Source organism: Lycium ferocissimum, chromosome 1 (genome assembly GCF_029784015.1).
Source record: "Lycium ferocissimum isolate CSIRO_LF1 chromosome 1, AGI_CSIRO_Lferr_CH_V1, whole genome shotgun sequence".
NCBI lineage: Eukaryota > Viridiplantae > Streptophyta > Magnoliopsida > Solanales > Solanaceae > Lycium > Lycium ferocissimum.
This window is the reverse complement of record NC_081342.1, coordinates 17,793,591-17,815,126: the sequence shown is the minus strand read 5'-3', so window position 1 is coordinate 17,815,126 and position 21,536 is coordinate 17,793,591. Positions and strand designations below refer to the sequence as shown.

The 21,536-nt window shown below is 39.0% G+C and overlaps 1 pseudogene; it reads left to right on the top strand.

Annotated features, from left to right (window-relative positions):
* The first annotated feature begins 3,437 nt into the window (after positions 1–3,437).
* Positions 3,438–7,652, top strand: LOC132062827 (uncharacterized; annotated as a pseudogene).
* The last annotated feature ends 13,884 nt before the right edge of the window (positions 7,653–21,536 follow it).

Sequence of the window (21,536 nt, the reverse complement as noted above, 5' to 3'; positions counted from 1 at the left end):
GACTTACTCGATTTTTGATTAATTGAGTATCGTTCGCAAAGTTCTATGGGTTGACTAAAAATACTTTATTATATTTCAAAAAATTTATATGTCCAGTTTCATTATGTGAATGCCAGAGGGTTGGGTTCGCCTAGCTCTAAGTAAGAGTTGGGTGCCCATCACGCCCTATCAGGATTAGGGTGTGACACTAGCCCCGAGGGCAAACATCATAGCCCCGAGGGTAAACATCATAGCCCCGAAGATAGCTATCACTCTATACATTCCATAGTTATGATTTATATCATTCTAACTATTTAGCTAACTTGACTAATTATAAGCTCGTTCCCAATAAGGGAGAAGAGTTACAATAGGGTCATAGTAACCTAAATATGACTATTACGAATAGCACATCTTTGTGCGGATAATCGAAGGTAGCTTGTCAAGAGGATAACATGCCAAAATGAGAAAGAAGGGCTAGCTTTTACATACCTCTTAACGTTGATACGAGCACAACAACAAACTCCGCCCAGGTAGTACTTCAACCTATAACATTAACAATACACTCATCAACTTAGAGGACACTGGTATACGATGTATATCGAACGATATCTAACCCCTACCAAGGCTTGGGCAGCAATTCCTCTATTTCTTAACAATCACAACTCAACCAACAACATCCACAATATCAACTACAGCCTCCTTTCATTTTCCTTAGAACTTAAATCATAAACAATACAAGAGTATACACTAAATAACTCAATATACACTTATATACAACATTCTTTCTTTCTTTACATGTTGATGTGCCGTGAAATTACGACACATTCGATGCCAATTGCTTAATCTTTTGTGAATCCTCAAGTACTTTTGATGCCACTTTTCGTGTTTTTGTGTTGATTTGTAGAATAACAGGTGTTGGAAGCAACATGACCCAAAATGAAGCAATACAAGCCAAATTGGACCAAAACACCACCTGTGAGTCACAGGTACTGTAGCAAATGATGATAGAGATATTGAAGAATTGAAGATAGTTGGTGCAGCACATGCGAGTACCACTTGCGAGGCGCATGTGGTGCATGCGAGCCGCACTTTCTGCAGCATATGCTGCACCACAGCTGCTTGCATATGCACAACATGTGAAACTTTTGGTGCAACCTGCGACTGGCAGGTTGCACATGCGACACCAGATGCGATTAGCATTAGACGCGCAGGGGTATTTTTGTCCAGAAATTGTTCCCGTTTTGAAAAGTCTATAAATAGAATTCTAGGGTTTTGGATTCATTATTCTATATTTTCTGAAGTTGTCTTTTTGTGGAGCTTATTTATTATTGGTGGTTGAAGCTTTTAAGGAGATTCTCTACTTTTGTCATATTCTCCATTTAAAACTTTTGTAAGTTTTATGAATACTCTTTATGCTATTACTTTACTTTTAATGAATATTAGTGGCTAAACCCATTAGATAAGGTTGTGAGATCAAATGTGTTAGTTATGTGATTGAGTTTCATATTCATACTCCATTTATATGTCAAAGGTGTTTTCTATTAACTCTTCAAGCTTTAATGTCTTGTGATGGTGTACAACATTACTTGTGCCTAAATACCATTACTTTGCTTGGAAAAGAAAGTAGAGGTTAGGAAAAGAGTTAATAGCAACGATTTGGGTCATTACATCCATCTAATAGCTTGAGCTAGGAATAGGAAAGCTAGTTGAGACTAAATGGGTGTTCTCATATAAAACATTCTAAGGCTTGGAAAAGCTTAGAATGGAATTTGCTAATTTGGTTGGAAAACTTTTGGTAAGAATTAAGTGACCCTTGGTTTAATACATTTATGCGTATGAATGAGTTGAAGTGATACCCAAGGATATTGCTTTCCATTGGAACCGCAACCTTAGTTCAACTTTCAAATAGTTAAATCTCATATTAACAAAGCGTAGACGTAATGATCAAAGACCAAAATCAAATATTATTATACTCCCCTTCCCTCGAAATATAGATTAAGAGTCAAGTGTTATACTCAACAAGTATATTTCTTCATTGTATTCTCTGTGGGATTCGACCCCAACCTCGTTGGGTTCTATATTTGACAATGACCGCTTACTCCTACTATTAAAGGTGTAATTTGGGCGTATCAAATTTTGGCGCCGTTGCCGGGGAATACGGTCTAGAAATTTACCAATTAGTGTAAAACTTTACTTTTAATCTTTATTTATTTTCTTACTTTCTTCTTTGTTGTTGTGTGTTGTGCAGGCAATATGGATGAGGATGGTAATTCTCTTCCACATCGACCTCCGGTGGCCGCCGTAGAAGAGGCGGCGGGGGAAGGCTATGCAGCCGCAATTCAACCCCCGCCTCTACTTGGAAATTCAAGTTTCCACGTGACCAACACCATGCTACACTTGCTCAACACTAAGGGCTTATTTGCTGGTCTACCCAAAGATAACCCGAATAGGCACCTTAAGAACTTTCTTGGGGTATGCACTACCAATGTGCATCTGGGCATCTCAATTGAAGCGGTTAAGGTACGACTCTTCCCGTACTCCCTTACGAGGGAAGCCACGGCTTGGTTAGATGATCTTCCGTCCGGGTCCATCACTACTTGGGAGGAATTGACCGAAGTATTCCTTAAGAAGTTCTTCCCTCCATCCCAAATGTTGCAACTCTGTGAAGAAATCAACAACTTTCGTCAACTTCCTAATGAGGCTCTCCATGAAGCTTGGGTTCGTTTTTTTAAAAAAAGTCAAAAGTTATCCCAAGCATGGGTTGCCCGATAGTGTGCTTCTACAAACATTTTATAGATCTTTGGATTCGGTGAACAAATCGGTGGCGAACAACATTGCGGAAGGTCTATTATGGATAATTCTTATGCTACGGTTTGTGAATTGTTGGATAAATTGACCGAGACTAATGAAGCATGGAATACTAGGGAGTTGGAAGTAGGTGGAGGAAGTTCTTCCAAAAATGTGCTCACTCGTGAGATAATTAAGAAAGAGGAAGAGAGATGAATCCATGGAAAAACTTATCACCCAAATGGACCTTCTTACAAAACATGTCATGGGTGGTGGAAGCAAAAAGGTGAATTCGGTAGGATCTTGTGAAGGGGGTTCTCCGGATGAGCAATGCTTCCAAATGTATGATGAGGAGGCAAGTTATATCAATAATCAAAGGGAGGGTTCCCAGCCAAACTACCAAGGTCCTAATCAAGGATCTTGGTGGCAAGGTCAAGGGAATCAAGGTTGGATCAAAGTTACTCAAGTTGGAGAGATAATCGTGATCACAACCAAGGGGGTTACAACAACAACTATAACAATCATCGGAGTTCGAATTCATATGTCCCTCCAAAGGGGAATCAACAAAACCTAGTCAATAGCTTACTAGCGATCCCGCTAGTTCAAAAATTGAAGAAATATTGTCGAGAGTGTTGAAAAAATTGGAATCCACCGATACCTTTGGCAAAAAAATGCGAGATGAAGTGAAATCCATGGGTCAAGTTGTAAGTTCTCACTCCACCTCCATTAAACAATTGGAGTCGCAACTTGCCCAAATTTTGGCTATCCTCAATCAAAGGCAAAAAGGTACACTTCCAAGTAATACAATAGCAAACTCGGCAAATGAAGAACATAATTTGAATGCTATCACAACAAGGAGTGGCAAGAAAATTGGGGAGGATACCGTGTTGAAAAAGTATATGGTGGTTGATGAAGATCGGGTTGTTGATGAACCAAGGGTTGTTGAAAAGGAAGTTGAGCCAACAAAGAAAAGGGTTACTTTTGAAGAGCCCATCGAGGTAGAAAAGGGTCCCGAAAGTGATCAAGCAACGGGAGATAAGAAAGTGGATGGTGAGGCACCTCAAGCAATGAAAACTATTCCTAAGCCTCCACCACCATTCCCTCAAAGATTAGCCAAAAAAGCGGATGATGGGAAATTTCTCAAGTTCATTGAACGGTTGAAGGGGCTCTCAATCAATATTCCATTGGTTGAGGCACTTGAGCAAATGCCCGGTTATGCAAAGTTCATGAAGGATCTAGTGACCAAGAAAAGGAGTTCTAGCTTTAAAACCATGGAAGGCACTCATCATTGAAGTGCAATTGTTACCAAAGCTCTGGTACAAAAGAAAGAAGACCCCGGAGCCTTAACTATTCCATGCACAATCGTTAAATACAAGTTTACAAAAGCTCTATGTGATCTTGGAGCAAGCATCAATTTGATGCCGCTTGCTATATTCAACAACTTGGGTTTGGGCACTCCCCGTCCCACTATTATGAGATTACTTATGCCGGATAGAACCATAAAGAGGCTCGTCGACAATATTTATGATGTACTTGTGAGAGTGGACCGATTTATTTTTTCGGTCGATTTTGTGATCTTGGATTGCGAAGTTGATTTTGAGGTGCCCATAATCTTGGGAAGACCATTCTTGGCTACGGGGCGTGCCCTCGTGGATGTGGAGAGAGGTGATTTGAAATTTCAAATGAATGATGAAGAGGTCACCTTCCACATTTGTAAATCTATGAAGCAACCAACGGATATGAGTGTCGTGTCAATTATTAATATCATTGATGAAGGCATCGAATCAATTGTGGAACATGAACATGTGGGTGAGATGTTAGTGGCAGTCATGATGAACTATAATGGGGGTGATGAAGAGTTTGAGGAGACGGTGAATGCTTTGATTGGGTTGGGGTCATATCACTACAATCCAAAGAAACTTGATCTTGATTTAGAGAACCGGGCATCTCCTGCCGCAAAGCCCTTAGTTATTGAGCCTCCTAACTTAGAACTCAAACCTCTTCCTTCACATTTGAGGTATGAATTCCTTGGTCCTAACAACACATGCCCGCGATTATCTCCGCCCGATTGATTGATGAGCAAAGAGAGAGGTTGATGGTGATCTTGAAGAGATATAAGAAAGCTATTGGTTGGTGTATTATGGATATCCAAGGAATTCCGCTCGGTATTTGTACTCACAAGATTCAACTTGATGAAGAGTGTGAACCAAGCGTCGAACATCAAATGAGGTTGAATCCTTCTATGCAAGAGATGGTGAAGACCGAAATCATCAATAGTTAAATGCCGGGGTTGTGTATCCGATAGCAGATAGCTCTTGGGTTAGTCCGGTTCAATGTGTCCCCAAGAAGGGTGGAATAACCGTGGTGCCAAATGCTAAAAATGAATTGATCCCCAGACACATGATCACCGGATGGCGGGTATGCATGGATTATAGAAAGTTGAACAAATGGACAAAAAAAAGATTACTTCCCAATACCTTTCATGGATCAAATGCTTGATAGGCTTGCGGGAAGAGATTATTAGTGCCTCCTCGATGGCTGTTCTAGATACAATCAAATCACAATTGCTCCGAGGACCAAGAGAAAACTACTTTCACTTGTCCTTATGGGACATTTTATTTCAAGAAGATGCCCTTTGGGCTATGTAATGCTCCCGCAACTTTTCAACGTTGCATGATGTCTATTTTCTCCGACATGGTTGTGGATTCCATATAAATCTTCATGGATGACTTTTTCGTGGTTGGGGACTCTTTTGATGGGTGCTTAGAAAATCTTGCCCAAGTATTGAAATGGTGTGAAGAGACAAATTTGGTTCTCAATTGGGAGAATTATCACTTTATGGTTAGAGAAGGAATCGTCTTGGGTCACAAGATTTCGGAAAAGGGGCTTGAGGTTGATCAAGCTAAAATTGAAATTATTGTCAAACTTCCTCCTCCTATTTCCGTCAAGGGTGTTCGTAGCTTCCTTGGTCATGTTGGATTTTATAGAAGATTCATCAAGGATTTCTCAAAAATAGCCAATCCTCTATGCAAGTTATTGGAAAAGGAGTCGAAGTTTGTTATTGATGATGCTTGCTTAAAGGCGTTTGAGTGCTTGAAAGAGAGACTCACATCGGCTCCTATCATTATTGGTCGGATTGGTCTAAGCCCTTTGAACTAATGTGCGATGCAAGTGGATTCGCCATGGGGGCCGTTCTTGGCCAAAAGTGTGATAAGATTTTCCATCCCATCTACTATGCAAGCAAGACTCTAAATGGTGGTTAATTGAATTACACGGTTACCGAGCAAGAGTTACTTGCCATTGTGTTTGCCTTTGAGAAGTTTTGGGCATACTTATTGGGAACTCATGTGGTGGTTCATACCAACCATATAGCGCTTCGTTATATCATGACCAAGAAAGATGCTAAGCCAAGATTGATACGATGGGTCCACTTGTTGCAAGAATTTGACTTTGAGGTCAAGGATATAAATGGGTGTGAGAATTAAGTTACAGATCACTTGTCACCACTTGAAGAGGGTGTGAGGCCCTTTGATGGTCTCGAAATCAATGAAACATTCCCAGATGAACAAGTGATGGCCGGGTCTTTTGATATGATTCCTTAGTATGCCGACTTTGCCAACTACCATGCTAGTGATATAATGCCGGAGGACTTGAACTTCCATCAAAAGAAAAAGTTCTTGAGCGATGTGCAAAAATTTTATTGGGATGAGCCTTACCTATTTTGTATTTATGATGATAACATAATAAGAAGGTGTATACCCGAGGTGGAAATGATGCCTATCATTGAGGCATGTCACTCATCTTCCGTGGGCGGTCATCATAGCAGTTCAAGAACAGCGGCAAAAGTCCTCCAAAGTGGTTTCTATTGGCCCACCATTCATCAAGACGCCCACGACTTTGTGAAAGCATGTGATCAATGTCAACGGCAAGGGGGTATTTCTAGAAGGCATGAATGACCTATGACACCAATTCTTGAGATGAAGTTGTTTGATATATGGGGCATTGATTTCATAGGGCCGTTTGTGAGTTCCTACAACAACAAATATATCCTTATGGCGGTAGACTATGTGTCCAAATAGGTGGAGGCCGTTGCGCTTCCCAATAATGAAGGTAAGAGTGTCACCGCATTCTTGAAAAAGCACATATTCTCCAGGTTTGGGACTCCAAGGGCCATCATTAGTGATGGGGGTACTCACTTTTGCAACCGATTATTCAAAGCGCTTCTTGAGAAGTACGGAGTCAAGCATAAAGTGGCCACCCCTTATCATCCCCAAACAAGTGGCCAAGTTGAGGTGGTGTCGAATCAAGAAATCAAGAGCATCCTTTCCAAGATAGTTAAAGCAAATAGGACCGATTGGTCGAAGAAGTTGGATGATGCTCTATGGGCGTACAGAACGGCATACAAGACACCCATTGGCATGTCCCCTTATCAATTGGTATTTGGCAAAGCTTGTCACCTTCCGGTGGAACTTGAACATAAAGCACTTTGGGCATTGAAAAAGTTGAATCTTGATTGGGGAGATGCTTCGCAACTAAGGATGGATCAATTAAATGAGCTGGATGAATTCCGATTTAGAGCCTATGTGAGCTCTTCCATCTACAAAGCCCGCATAAAGCATTTCCACGACAAAAAGATCCTGCAACGAGAGTTTAGTCCCGGGGACCGTGTGTTATTGTTCAATTCAAGACTTCGGTTGTTTCCCGAAAAGTTGAAATCCAAATGGTCCGGCCCGTTAGAAATCACCCAAGAGCTCCCACATGGAGCAATTGAACTTATGTGCCCAAGTGGCAATAGAATCAAGGTGAACGGGCAAAGGGTGAAACATTACTTGGGGTCCCCGAATGAAGCAAAGATTATCGAGGTATTCTTCCTCAATGAGCCATGAAAAGGTACAAACGTCGTGCAGCGATGTAAAATCAAGTGCTTCTTGGGAGGCAATCCAAGTTTTCATTTTCATGTGTATGTTGTTTTTAATTTCGCGATGTTTTTAATGTGTGTTTAAGTGTGTTGGAGTAAGTTGGGTTGCACAAAAGAAGAAGAGTTGGGAAAATGTCAACAGACACGACATGCTATAGCACATGCCACTCGCATGTCATGCCTGCTACAGCACCTGCATCTCGCAAGTGATGCAAAATGACAAGCCAAAAAGGGTCATTTCTCTGTCAACAAATGCGACAGATGGGCACAACATACGAAATGCATGCACAACATGCTGCTCCACATGCGAGACGCATGTAGTGTAGGTAACCTTGGCGACAGTCCAGAGCCGAGAACCTCGGCGACAGTGCTTGATGCTGATATTCTTGAGCCCGAGGACTTGGCTATTGATGATGCTGCTACTGCTCCTAGTTCCGTGCCTCCCGCTTCGAGGCCTGTACCTCCGAGTGCACCCTCCTCTACTGCAAGCCCTTCTGCTCCTATTCCACCATCCATTACATCAGCTCATGGAGTTTCTAGCGAGGGTGTGCGGGTGCTTCGGGCAGCGGTTGCCAAGGTTAATTGGCTTGTGGAGAAGCTTCCTAATTTATGAAAGAGGCTATTGAGGCAGCGATGGCGCCATATACACAGGCTGTCACAGAGGTTAGAAATGAGCAGGATAATATTAAGGAGCATGTTCGCCAGATTGACTTTCGATTAGAGCGTATTGAGGGTGGTGGTGATGACAGACTTCCAGCTATTCGGGCAGACCTGCCAACGGTCAAGGAGGATATTCGGGCACTGAAAGTGTCGGACATTGAGCTTAGTGCACCCATTCTACCATCCGGTGTGTCCTTATTCTCTACTAGGCCCACAACATCCACCATGCCTTCGGGGAAAGGAGTTGAGGAGGTAGCTGAGGAAGAAGAAGAAAGTGAGAAAGAAGAAGAAGGAGAGGATGAGGAAAGTGAGGAAGAATCCGAAGAAGAGATTGAGGGTGACCCAGCTGTTGAGAGGGTGTTGCCGTCTCGAGTTAGTGAGACAGAGCAGGAGGTCCGAGAGAGAGAGAGAGCGCCTCGAGGCGGCACGAACTGCGGCATAGGCTGCAGGTATTCCTGAGGACGAGATTGACACCTTTGTGGCCATGCGCCAGTCCTTTGAGGTGAGTAGGGAGTCTGGGGGGGCACCATAACCCCCGAGGGCAGGTGAAGCCAGTTCATCCACCGCCCCCCCAGCTGATACACCATTGCCACCTTCAGTGGGACCTGAGATAGTGACACCCGAGCTAGAGATGACAGTGGGGGGTGGTCCTGAGACGACTCCATTGATGGTGCCCCCATTGGAGGTCCTTCCTACAGATCAGATGCCATCGGACGCTTGATGCGTCCTTTGTGAGCTACTCATTTCTTGTATTACATTTGATGCATTGAGGACACTGCATATTCTTTTTTTTTTTGGGGGTGGGATAGCTTATGTTTTGTGTACTCTTAGGTTTTCTTTGCCAAGTGTGATAGTCATGGTTGATCAGTTTATAGCATGTTTCCATCTTGTTTTAGTAATACACCTCCCAAATTTTTTTCTTAATGTGCATAAGTACTTAAAGGGAAGTAGCATAACTAACATGACTCGTTTGGTGACATAGTTGTTTTTCAAGCATCTCTTTGCCACGAATGATGGGTGTTGAGAAGTAATTAGAAAATAGTCAAGTAATCCATGTGCCATGTGTTGTGAGATGTTATTGTTTTAGTTTTGTGCATAATTGTGATCTAGATAATTAGAAAATAGTCAAGTAATCCATGTGCCTCTGTAACGGTCTCAATTAAAAAAAAAGAGTCAATCCCACTTTACTCCCCTAACATTTAAGGGTTGAGAAATGATACCCCTCCAAATGTTAAATGAGAACGATAACCCCTTATGCAATATATTCCAATAAAAAATTCTTTTTTTTTTGTTTGTGAATAAAGATCTTTTTTCTTTCTAGAATTGAAGCATTAAAATATATAACACTTATTATTGTCACATTCTTTTATGATATAACACTACTTGGAATAATCTGTTAAAAAAATTCAAGCTATGTGACATTCATTTTACCTGCATGCACATTCATTTTTTTGAGTTCTAATTACACATCAACAGTCTACCTAATTGGATGATTTTCAATAAAAGAGCTAAAAAATATGAATTGGATGCTAGAAAATGTTAGTAACCCACAGCTGTTTTTTTCTCCTTCCTTTCATTTTACGCACAATGCCAGCCCATTTAACTTATCACTATGCTGGAGTTCTGGGTTAATTTCACGAAGGTGGTTGAACTTATAATTTTATACCCTTTCTGTCTCAATTTATGTGAAACTTTTCGCTTTTCGATATTCAAACTGCATGGACTTTGACCAACATTTTAAGATGTATTTTTTCACCAAATTGATATGAGAAAAGTTGCAACTTATAGTATTTTCCATGTAGTTTTCAAATATATAAATTTTAATCATAAAATATTGAGTTAAACCAAAAAAATGACGTGGGACTGATAAAAAATAAAAGAGCAGCACATAAATTGAGACGGGGGAGTATCAATATATGATTTGTTGACTATTAAACAATCCCATTCACACTTACCTTTTGTATCCATATTCAAAATAAAAAACCAAAGCCCTTTAATTTATACACAAAGCATAATTAAGCTTATGCGTAAAAATTTAGTAAAGTTATAATAAATAGTTAGTCTAAATTCATAATTTCAAAATATATAATGAATTTTTAATTGAGAAAATTACACAGTATATTCATTGGGGCAACAATGCTACCAAAATTGACCCCTTTTTTTAATTCTTACAAAAAATGACCCAAATTTTTCTCTCTCTCACTCTCTCTCGCTCTCTCTCTCTCTCTGGCTTTATATATATGTTTGTATATGTTGGTATTGTGAACACCTAATTTTTGACCGAATTTAAGTTTTTACACCAGTTTAACGTTTAAATATTTCTTTTAGGTTTAGATTAGATATTTTAATTTTTATTTCATTTTTTGTAAGTTTACTTGAATTTTTTTTAAAAACTACAAAAACTAGAGTCACATTTTAAGATAAATCTTGTCTTCATTTTCGAAAAAAAGAAAAGAAAATTTACAAAAATATATTTTCTTTTAATTTAGGTTTTAATAAATAAGCTAGTGTTTTAAGTATTTTCTTAGTTACATTTTATTTTGGACTAGTTGTTTAATTTGATTTCTATTAAGTTTAAAAAATAATTAGCTACTTTTCTTATATTTATTTTTTATCTCTTAACTTTAATACAAAAAACAAAAGAGCAAAATAGCAAAAAGGGAAGAGGACGAAATAAACAAAAGACAAAAATCTAAAAATGGAAAGAAAAATACTAACCTAACTAAAGCTAATCTGCTAGTAATTCAAAAAAAACCCATTCCCAATTCCCTTCAATCATGCACGTCTCTCACCCCATACACACAGCTTACACATTTTTTTTCCTTTCTTTTTCTTGAACCTATCCTAAACAAACAATATTTACTTCCCTTAAAAATCTCCTCAAACAATTATCCCTAGATAGTCCTACTCCCTCACGTTCTCTCCTTTCAGTTAACACACATACAAACGGCCCTTCACCACATTACCCTATATAAACACACTACATACACGCACAATAACACATTACATAGAAACGTAAAACACAGCAAACAAAAAACAAAAAAAGAAGTGTTTTCTTGTTTTGAAAATTAAGTTCGAGTTCGAGGTTTTCTTTTGCGGTTTCGAGTTCGTGGACCTAAAAGTTAGATTTTGTTAACTTTGGAAATCAGTAGATTGTAGTTGTTTTCTTGTGGGGAATTAATCTTCGCTAAAGGTAACACTCAATCCTCTTTTGTATGGTTTAAATATCACGATTATATGAGACCTTATTCCAATGTTATGAAATTTTTCTCAGATTTCGCTCATGTCTAACTGGTTATTATTCTTCAACGGTATAAGATGAAGTATGTTGAATTTTTGTATCGTTAAATCTAGAGTAAAATTGGTAAAACACGTGATTATTTCTTGCATGTGTTTGGTCCATTCTTAAACTTTCTCTAATATGAGTTTCTTGGTTATTTTAATTTGATGCTCACGTGTTATGATTCCATTTCATTAATATTATCTCCTTTATGTGTTTATAGATTGTGATTAAATGCATGCAGTAGTTTTAAAAATTGTCATTAGCTTTAGTTGGGTTTGGATCTGTCTTATTTTAATTTAATGCTTGATGATTTCGAATGCTTGAGGGTTAGGATTTACGTTAGTTTATTTAGACAGAAATAGAGAATAGGTTAAAGAATTAAGTGGCGGCCCATGTCTTGTTTAACAAATTTGTTTAGAAATAAAGTGTAACAAGATGACAAGAATGATAAATTAAATCTTAAGAGAAATATGAATTAAGGCATAATATAAAGCATTATAGTAGATTAAAGAAGAAAATATTGGACCTTTGTAGTTTTATATTATTGCCTAACTCTAAATATCATCCTGTTCCAAATTACCAGAAATTTTGTCAATATTTTGTATATTAATTAATTATAATCAAGCATATTATAAAGTATTGTTTATACTGTACTTATACCATCAGACTACAATTAGACTTTTATTTTTATGGTGTCCTCAAAATCCATACGTAATTCAAATTCCTAATTGAAATTAGGAAGAGAGAGATTAGCATGGAACTCCTAATCTTGTAGTGCAGACGTGTAGTGGCGTTTTAACTTGGATATGCTATTGTATTGTTTGAAATGAAATGATATATTTGTTACAAAAGTTGTTATTTTCACAACAATTAAGAAGTTTGTGCTCTTTTATACATAAGTTACTAACAAATGTTCAACCGGGTAAAATTCTCCTTGATTAGTACATGAAATATGGTGTTATGCTATTGTGTAAATTAATTGAAATTTGACCGAGATCTTAATTTAAATGGTTATGATAGTGCTTATGATTATCATGTTTATCTTGGATAGTATGTTAAACATTGACTGATAAGCTGCGGATTTCTCATTTTTGCATAAAGTAATTACCTTGACGAGTTTTAAAATTTTGCAAAAGCTAATAAAAAATGAGACAGTTTTTTTTTTAATAATTTTAAAATAAATAAAGAGGCGGTAATTAGCATTCTTAAGCTCATAAGCATAATGTATCCCAAAATTAGGTTAGCCAAATATAAGTTGATAAAGCGACCGTGCTAGAACCACGGGACTCGAGGGGTGCCTCACACCTTCCCCTCAGTCAACAGAATTCCTTACCCGAACTTTTGTTTTCGCAGGCCAATAATAAATAGAGTCATTTCCTTTTGATTAGGGATTCAATAAGGTAACTTGGAACACCAAAACTCAATTCCAAGTGGCGACTCTGAATAAATAAAATAATCCCTTCTCAAAACGTCACTTTAATTGGAAAAACCCTTTTTAAAATAAATTCAAACTAAATTTAAAATTTATTTTATGGGCTATTTGTGCTGGCGATCGGATTTACCGCTTTGCTTTATATATGTGACTTGCATTTGACTTTCTTTATATATATTACCGTATTTGTTGGCCTAATGTGCTATTTGTTGCTTATTTACCGCTTTGATATTATGTGACTGCATAAATAAACTATCTTCTCTTGCGCACCCCTCTAAGTCTCTGAACACATTCACCACTGTTCACTGTGTGGGCGGGTACGCTCCACAAAATTTTCTGTCTGAATGAGCCTGTGGGCGGTTACGCTCCTGGTTCAGGATAATTAGTAGTCACACATGTTAGGTGGGGTTTGACCACCAGTGAAGCCGGAAAAGCTCTACTACCTATGTTCTGGCCTTTCCTTGGCTCGAGTTGTCCGCTCGGGTAAGCGAGTCTAGACACCTTCTCCTTTAGGATGTTAAACCTAGCAGAACAAGCCACTAGTAATGATTATCCCTAGTAGGCTACGCTTTATTTACATCACGTGCATTTGACTTAGTGGGACTCGACACAGAGGTTGGGTCCGTCTAAGATAGGTATCCATTTCAAAAGACCACCATGTTCATTTTATGTGCTATATGAAAACATATTTATTTGGAAGGCTTTCGTATGTTGACCGGTTTTTAGGGTGATTAGGAAGAATAAGAGAGAAATAATTATCCTCCATTTTAAAAAAGAAAAAAAAATCTTGTTTTGCAAAAAAAGGTCGAAGATTGTTGGTGTAAAAAAAAAAAAAATTTTCAAGAGTCTAAGCTAGTTTCACTAACTACGCGGGTCTGATTCTCACCATTCGGTCTGATACGTAGGCAACCTCCCTATGGTTCGACCTCACTTTTTAAAAAAAAAAAGAAAAAAAAAACTAATTTTAAGTCTTTTATGTTTTCGTAAAGATAACCACTTTGTCAATCTTGTCTCCTATTCGATCATTTCACCAATAAAGGTTGATTTTGCAAAAATGATTACTTTTTTTGTTGTGTTCCCGCCTTCGTCCGTTTTTGCTAAGACAATTTTAAAACTCTCCTCGAAAGTATAAAAATATTGTATCTTGCAAAAATAGTCCCATTAGTCAGTTTTACCCTCTGTTTGATCATTTCTTTAATTAGTCTTAAAACCTCCTATGAAGTCTGTCAGAGTTTGTTTCGAAAAAAATTGATTTACTAAGGACTCGTGTCTTGGCCAAATCTACTTTAAGTTTTAAAATTCCTCATTCTTTTAAGTGTTTTTTTTATATACTCGAGAAATCGGGAATTTTGTGTCTTGGTAGGTTTCAATCTTGATTTTCTTTCTTTTCCTTTTCCTAAAGGAACAATATGTGGCTACCAACTAGAGGAGTGTGTGACAAAAGGCCCAGGGTTGAAGGGATACCAAAGTTCATGATTGTCGACGAAATACCATTGAAACTGTGGCTGTGGTGGAGAAATATGGAGGGATATGACCAAAGGAAAGTAAAAGTTCATTTGGGGCATCTGGTGTATATGGTGGAAATCAAACCTAGGAGAGATATGTTTGAGCCAGTGGTTCAGATATGGGACCACAAGAACAATGTGTTTCGATTCTCGGACAGTGAAATGACATCGACCCTAGAAGAAATTACGGGCTTCATGGGGATGGGCTCTAAGTTCCGGGTTCTGATCTTCGTAACAAAAGACCTATAGTTCCAAAACCTGTGGATGGAACTAAGTTTATGAACTATTTAAAAATCAATAAAATGAAGGAAGCAAGTTTGGAAAAAGGTTGGGTTTCTTTGAAGTTTTTATACGAAAGGTACGGGCAAGAAGAAGGATTTGAGAAGTATTTGGGTCAACTTAACAACAAAGGGGAATTCGAGACATGGAAAATACATAGATGCTTTGCTTTCATGGTTGCGTTCCTAGGCTGTATTGTTTTCCCTGAGCGAGATAAACAAATTGATATTCGTCTGGCTGGAGTAGTACAGGCGTTGACTACGATGGATAACCCCACTCTCATACCCATGATTCTTGGGGACATCTTCCGACCACTGACCAAATGTAAAGAGGGTGCTATATATTTTGAGGGATGCAACATTCTTTTACAGATTTGGTTCCTCAAACACTTCTATCGTCATCATTTTGCACCAAAATTCAATGCTGATTGGGTGAACTACATGTCCGAGCATGAAGAAAGGGTCGAGAAGTGTGATCTACTAATCGGTATCAAAGCTTAGTAGGAAGAACTCTCTAAGTTGACTGCAAATAAGATTATTTGGAATTATTACTGGTTCCCCGCGCATGAAGTCATTTGTATGTCCTCACATCGTCCTTTTCTTGTACTGATTGGGCTAAGGGGTGTCCAACCTTATGCCCCACTTTGGGTTATGCGTCAGCTAGGTAGACTTTAAGAAATTCCTCGAGAGGGAAACATGAGCGTATTTATATATGACACTCCTCCATGCTTTATTTTTGATAGTGATGGAATACTGAAGATTTGGTATGGAGGCATAATCTCTGAATTGAGAGAAATGGTAGAGGATCGCGACAGGGGGAGAGTAGTTCCTGGGTACCTTTCGTGGTTACGCAAGCCGTCCCTATCTGAAGAAGCGTCCGAGGGGTCTAGGAAAAGAAAGTTGGACAGAGAATCGGAGGTCAGAACAAGAGTTTGGTAGGCCCATCTGGAGGTTGAACATGAGTTTCGAGCAAGATTAAATGAGCAACAGGCTGTATTTAGATGTGGAGAAAAATTATCAGTCTACTCTACACGCTCTCGATAAAGAGCTAACAAATGCCAGAGAGTATTTGGCCCAGATGGAGGCAGAAGTGGATGCTAGAGTTACGACAGCCCGCAAAACAGCTGTGAGGAAACATCGCTCTACAATTCAGACCTTGTATGAGGACTTAGGCATTGTCACGCAAGTTGTAGATCAGTTACAGAGGGAGCTTGATGAGACGGGAGACCTTTTTGATGCAGAGAAAGCGCATTTTGAAGACGAGAAAGCTCAATTCTTGATACTGCAAGCTCGACAACAAGCTGAATTTGACAGAGAAAGAGTTCGGTTTGATGTAGAAAGGAACCAATTAATGAATGACCGAGCAAGAATTTAAAACCAGCTTGAATTAGCATTGAATTGTGAAGTATCAAAGAAGTCCGAGACTTAGAGCGGAACTATCAGGATGTTAGAGAACAGAACCAAAGTTGGCGTAACACGGCACTCGTATGCTCATCGCATGTGACCGAGCGAACCACATGGCTTTCGAATCATCATGAGGCATACATGAGCGGAAATATAATATGAAACACGATGGGCTTTAAGAAAACATACGACGTCATAGTAATTATGCAAGTTTAAAAACAAAAGCGCATGATAATACCATAACTACAAAATGGCTAATCGACCCGAAAGTCCAACATGACCCAACCGACTTGTCTGGGTCTATGAAACCTCTAGTTATGACCGAACATAAAACGTCTTACAACGGGACAAGGCCCCCAGTCTATACCGCATCAACGACATAATAGCAACCGACTAAACGAAGAGAATGGGGCTCACCCAAAAGCCGATAAGAGAGCCCAAAGTGTTGTTGGCACCGCATCGTGAAACGCAGCCCCCAAGGTAATAAACGGGGAATTGAATGTTTAAACACGAGCAAGATATATAAACATGAGATTGAAACCGAAACATCGAATACTGTTTCGCTCGTAAGCATGAAATTGAAATGAATAGACACGAACCACCACGGGAGAAACGTGGAGTCCGGCCCGATCAAAATCTCATACCTTGCCGGGCACGAGACATGAACATGATGCGAATGGATCCAAAATCCCTCAATGGGGAAAATATGAAGGAATCGTTCTAATTGGGTGAGCGATCCTTATCCTACGTTGGCACACGTAGAGTTATCTGAGCCTTCTCGGTATTAATACAACTCCCGAACATGAAAATAACTGAAGACATGATTTCTGAGTCTTGACGTGAACATGGGTACATGAAAACATGACAATAAATGCATATATGCGAGCTTTTCATGGAAATAAGCAAAATATCTCATAGCTTGTGTTATGTAACCCATGAGATGCAAGTTATGGGTTTTCATAGATTCTGACCGGGTCTCAATCACCAAAACAAAGAATTAAGACTAATAAAACGGAAGACCATATAATATACATCGTGGTTCAAGTGTCTAGGGTTTATCATGAATATACCTAGAATCCTAAAACTTGGTGTGTAATCATGGAATATCGAAACATGGGGAAGAACAAGATGTTCCCACACGAGCCTACATACCTTGACTTCTCGAGAGCGTATCACAATGTCCTTCAAGACTTTAATCGATTGTCATAGGGATTCTATATTAGCAACAATATCCGTGCTTTGATCATCTAATCATTTTATCAAACACTTGGTGGGCATGAAGCTCCACAACCTTCATTAATGGTGTTTTCATCACCCAATCCCCATTCTATTACTTCTAGCTGATTCTACAATCTCAATTAGGTGTAATTAACATCATTCTCCATCACCCATATGATTCTAACAATCTCAAGTCAACAATCCAAAACCCTACTATAGTTCGTGTAATTATCTTTACTAAACCCATTTACTATTCTCCCAAGAACTCATCAATTCACTATTATGAATGATTAGAGTGTAGAAGCATTAACTTTTTGACGTTCAATCCTCTTGAATTTGGGTTCTAGGGTTTCCACATCCAACGATAATGTTCCAATCACAATGTATGGATTAGAAGACTCACGTTAGAAAGACAGGGACTTGAATTCAACCTAAACATGATAAAACTTTTGAGGCTTGGGACTTGTTCTCTCTGACTTTAGGGTGATTTTTCGTGACTAGAGATGTTAAGGAAATAAACCCCAAGCTTAAATATAACTTAAAATGCGAAATCCAACTTTTGATCCGAAATCGACTTGTTTCGCAATGGGTCCGTGATGCGGGTGAATCGCGCAACATTTTGCAGGTAACTACTTAGAGTTGCGCAATCGCCCCGCGAAGCGGGGCCATGGAAATCAGTAGATTGTAGTTCACGCGCCCCGAGAAGCGGTGTGTGTCGGTTTTGCGCAGTGTTCGGTAAAATAGGCATAACTTCTTGTACATAGCTCTGTTCAAGACCTATAATATACCGTTGGAAAGATATTTCAAAGGGCTACAACTTTCATGTTTTAAGTTTCCTCAAATATTATATAACGGATGTTCACAAAATTATATATATACGGAATGCTACGTATCAAAACTTAGCCGATTCTATAGACTTTTAAACTTACTATTAGCTATATTGAGACGATCATATCTCCTTGCTCCGATCTCTGATTGGCCTGGTCCTTATATCGTTAGAAAGCTATTTTTATGTACTACAACTTTCATTGAGGGTACTTTCCCAAATTCCCAACTAATCAAAGAGTTATCACTGCCCGAAGTAGGCCTATCAACCCCTTTCGCAAAACAGTTTTTTTCCACTAAAACTCTAATGATTGAGTTAACCTTAGTTCTTAGATAGGGGGTACGCCAAAATAACATGATACCATTTACGTTCATACTACTCAAAGTTGTTTGAACTGTCAAGGGATGGGTTATGAGCAATTTGCTAGAGAGATACCTACTCGCACGCCACTTCACAAGATGATGAATCCGGCTGGTCATATATATACCGCATGTCGGGGGTTTTCGTAAGCACCGTGAGCAGATATGCATTAGTTCACATGCAAGATTGAAGATTTCTCAAGATTGAATTTTAGTTATGATTATTAGGAGTTTTAGTGTAGCAGTTGCATTTTTCAGACTGACTCTTTTCGAGTCTTCGTTTTTAGTTTGTTTTTGGATATTCTAGTCTTGTTTTAGTCTTTTCGAGTCTAGGGTGCCTTTCTTTTGGTTATTTTTCTTTACGTCCTTGTATTGGAAAAATAATAATTTGAAAGTCAATAAAACAATATTGTTTGTTCTAAAAAAATAAAAATAAAAAAGAGCCCAAATTTGTCCGTTATTTTTCATGAACTACATAATGATCTAATTCATGTTTAACATGATACGTAGGCATCCCTTAAATGGGTTCGATCAAAATTCTTTCAAAATCACTGAAAGAGAGAAAAATAAGTAAACAATATAAGAGAAGTGTTGAAATGAATTCACCCAAAAATCGGGATGAAACAAGAAAGCCTTCTGAAGCTCATATTAGATATGAAATAATTTAGGTGCATGGCATACAACGTGTGATCAACATCTGAAAAATGCTAAACCCTAACTTGTTTGTTCTTGTCTTAAAGATAAGTTGAAAAGTGGTTGGTTTGTGGTTGAACTGGCTCCTCACGAATACAACACAAGGTCCAAAGGAAAAAGGATAATGGCTCATAAAGATGGAAACGAGTCAGAAAGTGAAGAATCTCGAGGTCAGTTGGTTCAACATGAATCAGCATGAGCAGAGGAAGTAAGGATGTTGAGGCAACACATGGTTGAAATGTACCAGGCCTGGATGAATAGGCAAGCTCCACTATCTTAAATTCCCGAATTTTCGGATGTGACTATGTCTATTCCCCCGGAAACCCAGACAAGTGATCCACCTTTCCCACCTGGGTTGGGTCCAAATGTTAACATATCCAACACTGCAGGAACTTCTACGGTGCGCCCTCCAAATTCATCCTTCAGAAATAACTCACTTTTCATTCTCGCTGTACGAACTACTACAGACCCTCAACTAACGTTGGTACAGAAGTCCAACAATGAGTCTCAATCCAAAGTTCATCATGATCAATATTACTCTCCTGAATTAACTTTTAAAGTCCCAAACTCATATAACCCCTTTCATCAGAATAGTTTCCCCATCGAAGTTGAGAAAACAGCTAAGGACGAGGAACAAGAAGAAATGGCTAGGAAAACGAAGAGTCTAGATCAAAGTGTGAGGAACATGCAAGGGCTGGGAGGTCAAAAAAGCGTCTCATTCAGAGATTTGTGCATGTTCCTTAACATTCATCTACCTCTTGGGTTCAAAACTCTGAAATTTGAGAAGTACGATAGTCATGGTGACCCCGTAGCCCACTTGAAGATGTATTGCAATCAACTAAGGGGGGCAGGGAGTTGCTTATGGCATATTTTTGTGAAAGTCTAGTGGGAATTGCCTCAGAATGGTTCATGGACCAAGATATTTCTAATTGGCCTACATGGGATGACATGGCGCGAGACTTTGTTCAGCAATTTTAATATAACATCGATATTGTGCCTGACCGCACTTCTCTCGCTAGTATGAAGAAAAAGCCTACTGAGAGTTTTAGGGAATATGCTATCAAGTGGAGAGAACAAGCTGCCAGGGTCAAACCACCGATGAAGGAGTCAGAGATGATTGATATTTTCCTCCAGGCACAAGAACTTGATTACTTCCACTACCTACTTTCCGCAGTAGGAAAGACATTTGCTGAAGCAATTAAAGTTGGTGAAATGGTTGAAAATGGCATCAAGTCCGGCAAAATTGTGAGTCAAGTAGCACTCAAGGCTACCACCCAAGCAATTCAAAATGGGTCTGGTGGTTTTGGAAATCGAAAAAAGGAAGAAGAGGGATCCATGATGACGTCAGGGTCCAATGCTGCTCAAAAGGGGACAAACCACCCTTATAACCAAGTCCAACAGGGACAATCCAACTCACCTCAACATTTTTATCCGTATCAGGATCCCTATTACTCAGTTGCTCTGCCCCAATATGCGGTTTTCAATACCCAGGCATATACCCGACCTCCTCAACGCCAATAATGGAGGGAACCTGCCCCACAAGGCTTTCGTCCCCAATAATAGAATTGTCAAGCACCTTATAATCCACGTCCCAAGATCGATTATGTAAGAGAGCAAGGATAGAGGGACAACTTCACCCCAATTGGAGAATCATACACAAGCCTGTTACGAAAATTGATACAATTGGGTTTGATTGAACCTATCATGCCATATAATGTGAACCCAAATGCAAGAGGTTTTGACCCCACTGTCAGGTGCGAGTATCATTCTAACACTCAGGGTCATAGCACGAAAAATTGTTGGACTTTGAAGAGAGCCATTGAGAAGCTAATTGATGACAAAGCAATTGTGATACATGACGAAGAGGCTCCGAATGTCACCAACAACCCACTTCCTGCTCACAACAATGCTCATGTTGTTGGGATGATATGTGACGATAGGGAATACAAGCAAACAGGCAAAACATTAATGGAAATTGACACCTCAAAATAAAGGTTAGGTATGGCTACAAATTCCACGCAAGAAGCACCATTGATTGTAAAAGGTGCAAGTTCTAATAAAATCTAACGGGAAAGCTGATATTGTAGGAGCCACAAAGAAAAAAGAGATATCGTTGATCGGACCAAAATTATATGTTCCTAGTGGAGGTGTGGTCAAAATCAAAATGGTTTAAGAGCCAATTGTGATAAAACAG